This window comes from Physeter macrocephalus, chromosome 7 (assembly GCF_002837175.3).
Source record: "Physeter macrocephalus isolate SW-GA chromosome 7, ASM283717v5, whole genome shotgun sequence".
Classification (NCBI taxonomy): Eukaryota; Metazoa; Chordata; class Mammalia; order Artiodactyla; family Physeteridae; genus Physeter; species Physeter macrocephalus.
In genome coordinates, this window is record NC_041220.1 from 67,083,953 (window position 1) to 67,089,711 (window position 5,759).

A 5,759-nucleotide genomic window follows, 5' to 3' on the forward strand; every position below is an offset into this window, starting at 1 on the left:
GATGCAGGGGACACGGGTTCGTGCCCCGGTCTGGGAGGATCCCACATGCCGCGGAGCGGCTGGGCCCGTGAGCCATGGCCGCTGAGCCTGTGCGTCCGGAGCCTGCGCTCCGCAACGGGAGAGGCCACAGCAGTGAGAGGCCCGCATACCGCGAAAAAAAAAAAAAAAAAAAAAGGCGAACTTTTGGTATTTAAAAAATTTTATGGTATGTAAATTATATCACAGTAAAATATGAAGCTTGAAACTTTATTCAAGAAACCTTTAAAATATAACCCAATTACAATTAAAATAAAGCATTGAGGAAAGACAGAAAACACCTGGCACAAGAAAGAAAATGAGAAATCTTTTCTCTTGCTCTTTCTCTCTTCATCTCTAGCCTGATCAATTACAATAGCTTTGTAATAAATTTTCTAATCTCTAATCATGCTGCCCTAAAATCCATCCTTCATATTACAAAAATGATATTTCTAAAGTCCAAATCATGCTATGTCCTTGCCCTATTGGTTCCCGGTGTTGATAGTAGATGAAGCCATAAGCTGAGATGCTTGGGGTGTGAAGGACTGGGGTTCCCTTGCAAGGCCATCAGGTTTTATTTCACCTGAGCCCCAACCTGGGCACTGGAAGAATCCCTGCACGGAATGGCCCAGGTCAGCATCATCTCCAGTAACAGCATTTTGATCACGCTATATGAAGAAAAGAGTATTATTTTTTTTTAAAAAAGGAAACCAAAACCATTGGCTAATAGATATTATGCAGTAAGCACATCACAGAAATACAAAGTCTCAGTGTACATTCCCAGAGTACCCTTCCCTGGGGAAAGTCCAGTCAATAAATGCACTTGAGTTTGGTCCTCAGTCCTGGTTCTCTGAGGTTCTGGTCCTGGTCCTTTCATGAATCACATCTGCTACCTCAGGTGCCCGTCCCAGTCCCACAAACACAAGGGAAATCTGTGAAAAAAAGTTTTACAGGCAGGCTTGGGAACCTCCTCTGAGCTAGCCAACGCAGTTTTATTTCTAGCCAAACTCTCCTCATACCCAGCATTCAATGATGAGTTACTGATGTTCTCACTTGAGAAAATCCTCTCCCACCCTCTGAGACTTCTATTCATTTCATTATCGTTAAAACTGTCTTCAAACAGGATTCCTGGTGCTACACAGCAGAACTGGTAAATTTCTCACCTCCAATCTTACAAAGGGATTAGATACTCAGTGCCCAAAGGACAAATCCAAAGGTAGCAATAAGGTTTCTTCTAAGTGTCAACTGCCTGGGCTTCCCTGGTATAAAAGGAGTCTGAGCTTCGAAAATTCCTGCCATGGGCACAGGTAGAGAAGAGTTTGTGTATTTGCCTATCCTGCACAATGCCATTATTGTCTAGGAACTGGCAAGTTACCCCAGTTTACTCGCAGTGGGCATTGAATAGGTGTAGGCAAATTACCTGGACTATTAAAGACAGGATGTCCTGAGAGGCCTCCTCCCTCCCTCCCTCCCTCCTCCCCCATCCCCAGCAGTAAAACTGCATCCCAAGTACAGAACATTCCTGAACCTGCATGCCTGGTAGACTGTTCTCGGCTCTGCTAGTCTGAGCCCTGACTGGGTGGCTTCTCAGAATTCCTCTCTGGCTAAGCTGACATTTTTTCAGATGATGTGCTAGATGGAGAGATAAGATTTTGGATTCTTGTCCATGCAAGTGAAGTTTAAAGCATTTCTCTTGGTTGAGTTGCTGATTTACTAGAGAATTTTTAGGGTTTATTTTTGGACATTAAGGCTTCAGTCAGTGGCTGAGGTCAGCTTGGAAATTTCTTCAACATCCTGGGATCTGTTCTGTTAATTCCCAGATCCATGAGGGCTTGTGTTCGCTAGCAGAGGGAGGAAAAGACCAGGGGTTTGCAGAGTAGGACCTGGGCCAGGAGCTTGTAACCACGTGACCCTGGACCACTTGTGGAACCAAGCCCTCTGTAAAAGGAATTAGACTGAACGATCTACTACACTGCATGTAGGAAGGGGATGTGAAGCCTTTTTCCTTCCAAAGTAAATGCTGTGAATTTTTGGTGGTAAGTTTCCTTAATTCAGGATTTTTTTTTTTTCAATCCAGAAGGACAACTTTGAAAGTGAGAGATTTATTTAGTTTAAGGCAATGTCTACTCACATAATTCTCAGAAATTGCACGATGGTTATTTTGCTATTGTGTATATATGTGTTCCTACTGAAGAGTGAGAGCTAGACTTAAGAATCATATCAAATTATCTCAGTTTCCGATAAATAGGGGAAAAAGAATCAATGAACCTGTTAGAGGTAAATTTGAGGAGGCTTAGACTCAAGAATCCTTTGGGTGCTGAGCTCCCTGAGGGCAGGGACTGCGTGTGTCCATGTGGATAGTTATCCTCCAGCCCAGGTCAGCACCTGCGCACAACAGGCACCCAGGAAATGCTTGTTGTGGTTAAATGAGAGCCTTTTTTTCTGAAGACTTTGAAAGACAGAGGCAAAGGCAGAGTGGGCTCTCATTAAGCCACAGTTTCCTTTCATTTTCCCTCCCTCCTCCGTCTTTCTTTTTCTTCCTTCCTTCCTTTCTTTCTTTCCTTCCTTCTTTCTTTCTTTCTCTTTCTTTCTCTTTCTTTCTTTCTTTCTTCCTTCCTTCCTTTCTTTCTTTCTTTCTTTCTTTCTTTCTTTCTTTCTTTCTTTCTTTCTTTCTTTCTTTCTTTCTTTCTTTCTTTCTTTCTTTTCTTTCTCCTTCTTTCTTCCTTCCTTCCTTCCTTCCATGTATTAGATACTCTAAATAATTTGAAAAGATTTGAAACAATGCTTCATATTTGGCAGGGCTCTACGGAACCTGCCTAAAAATGAACATATTTCCAAACATGTGCTGTATCAAGTATGGGACCAGGCATCCAAGCCTATTTCTGTGTACTCTCTCATTTACCTAGAGAATATTGAGATCAGTGCCGATCAAGGAATCAAATTCCTGAGGGCTGTACTGAAACTCCTTTTATTGGAAGTAATGTAAACCCAGTTAAGCAAAAAGATTTTTATTGGGTCATCATGGGTAGGGCAGGGGCATGCTGGACCATAACGATTACTGGGACCAAGACAGGCATGGAGCCAGGAACCCTTTCTCCATCTCTCAACACTGTCTCTCTCTGCTTCTTTGTCTTCCTAAAACCCGTAGACTGAGAGCTAGCCTCTGGTTGCAAGTGCAGAAATCCCAGGGGAGGCTTCTAATTGGACCACCTTGGGTCACATGCCTTCTCAGGTGGCCAGTGAGGCACTATGTTTGGTGGCAGCCTAGAATCACCGACTGCAGTGGGGAGGGGGCAGTCCCCCTCAAAGAAGGGATGCCTTTCCTGGAGGAAAGGAGGGTGCTGGATAAGCAATCAAGTGCATTTCTAGGGACCAGGGAGTAGTCATAGAAACCGTGGACTGAAAGAGAGTGATTGCTGACTAAGAAGCCCTGGCTTGCTCCTAATGTTCAGAGGAATGCATTTAACTTCAGCAACTGCAACTCTGTGCACTTGGATAAGTAGATAAAAAGCCAAGAAATAGAAAAATAGCAATATAAATGGTGCCATGAATTCAGCTTGACGTTCCACCTACTGAGTATATGTCCTAACGTGAGAATGCGTGGGTGACGTGAATCTCATTGGTCTCATCTCCCCACAGAACAAAATATCTCTTCCCCCTGACTAAGTGTACTCTCTAAATATATATGTTTTTCATAGAACTTGGCACTTAAATTCAAGCCAACTCTTTTACTTAATGCTGTGTCAGAAAAGCAGACATCATTTCCAACACTGGAGGGAAACTGTGCTGGGCTTACAAAGAGGCAGTTGCCAAGGTGGTGCCTTCCTAGATTTCTCTGGGCAATTTTATCTGTATGTGATTTTTACCATATACACTGATGGATTTTAGAAATTAAACTCCTATAAGATAAGGTGCTTCTTATGTTTTTGTAGGTGCATCTGAATGTATTATTCAGTTGAAGTCTCTTTACTGCAGCTCTTTCCTGTCTTCCCCCTGACTAAGTGTACTCTTTAAATATATGTTTTTCATAGAACTTGGCACTTAAATTCAAGCCAACTCTTTTACTTAATGCTGTGTCAGAAAAGCAGACATCATTTCCAACACTGGAGGGAAACTGTGCTGGGCTTACAAAGAGGCAGTTACCAAGGTGGTGCCTTCCTAGATTTCTCTGGGCAATTTTGTCTATATGTGATTTTTACCATATACGCTGATGGATTTTAGAAATTAAACTCCTCTAAGATAAGGTGCTTCTTATGTTTCTGTAGGTGCACCTGAATGTATTATTCAGTTGAAGTCTCTTTACTGCAGCTCTTTCCTGTTTGTGTGGGTATCTGGTAGAAATGGGAAGAATGACTAATGAGTGGCTTTGGGAGATGTAGGTGTGACATTATTGCAACAGAGGAGTTTTTCATTTGTGTAGAGTTTCTCATATTGTACTCATTCTTTAAAATTCTGGTTGATGCTGTAATGGTGTATTTAAGGATAGACTCACAAGACTAGGTTCTTTTGAATCATCTGATGTAGTCTTCCAGCTAACTCTTAAATCCCAAAGAACCATCCAGGGTGGGAATGAATACCCCAGTAACCTAGGACACCTCTCACTAAGAGCAAGCCTCTGATCTTCAGATCATTGTAACCACTGAAACGATGTTGCCCATGTATTGAGCCTGATTCTGAATTCCTGTAATGTATACCCTTTGAAGTAGTATATGTGTTCCCAGAGTCACATGGAAATCATCTAATGCCTCTTCCTCTTGGCAGCATTTCAAGCCTTTGAAGACACAAGTTATGTCCCTACATGTCTCAATGTCCCCTGCTTTCTTCTCACCATTTGTTCCTGATGATGCTAGTGATGATAATGATGACACTGGAAATAATAAATAATCAACATTTATTGGTTGCCTATTATATGCCAGGTGTCATTTTAAGCAGCTTATATATATTAACTCATAAATATCTTATAACAACCCTATGAAGTAAGTATTGGTATTACGTCCATTTTATACGCGAGGCACAGAGAGGTTAAGTCATGTGTCCAGAGTTATACAGCTAGTGAGTAACAGAGCCTGACCTTGAACCAGGTGGTTTGGCTCCTAAGACTTCCCTCTTAACACCATTGCGAGATGACACTCCTCTAATGTGATCCAGGCTGTCCCCATTCTCTGTTAGAATGATGTCCAGGAGCAGATACGGTGCTACAGGCGCTGTCTATGGATCGCAGTTTTCTACTCAGTAAATTTCTATTAACGCCACCCAATTTTCCATGAGCTGCATGTGGCACCCTGTAAACACTGAAGCATAGGGGAGTTCATCAACTCTCTTTACCAGTGTGGTTATGCCTGTGCCTCATTCAATGTGTGAAGTTAACTCAGACCAAGCCAGTTAGAACAATCACTACAGCTTTTGCCCCGTATCTGAGCACCTAAAACTAGGAACCACAAATCATGGAAGAACATTCTCATGTGTGTGAGAATCGACCACTTCTGTTAAAGCAGTCAGGGTCTATCATTTTTGGATCTCGGGTAGCTTTCTGTAGCTACCGTTCAACTCAGGAGAGTTGGCTAAATCACATGGCTTCATTAGTATTTGGTTCTATAACAAGAGCCTTTTATTTATTTTTTTTTGTTTTTTTTGTTTGTTTGTTTTTTGTGTTTTTTTTGCGGTACGCAGGCCTTTCACTGTTGTGGCCTCTCCCGTTGCGGAGCACAGGCTCCGGACGCGCAGGCTCAGCGGCCATGGCTCAC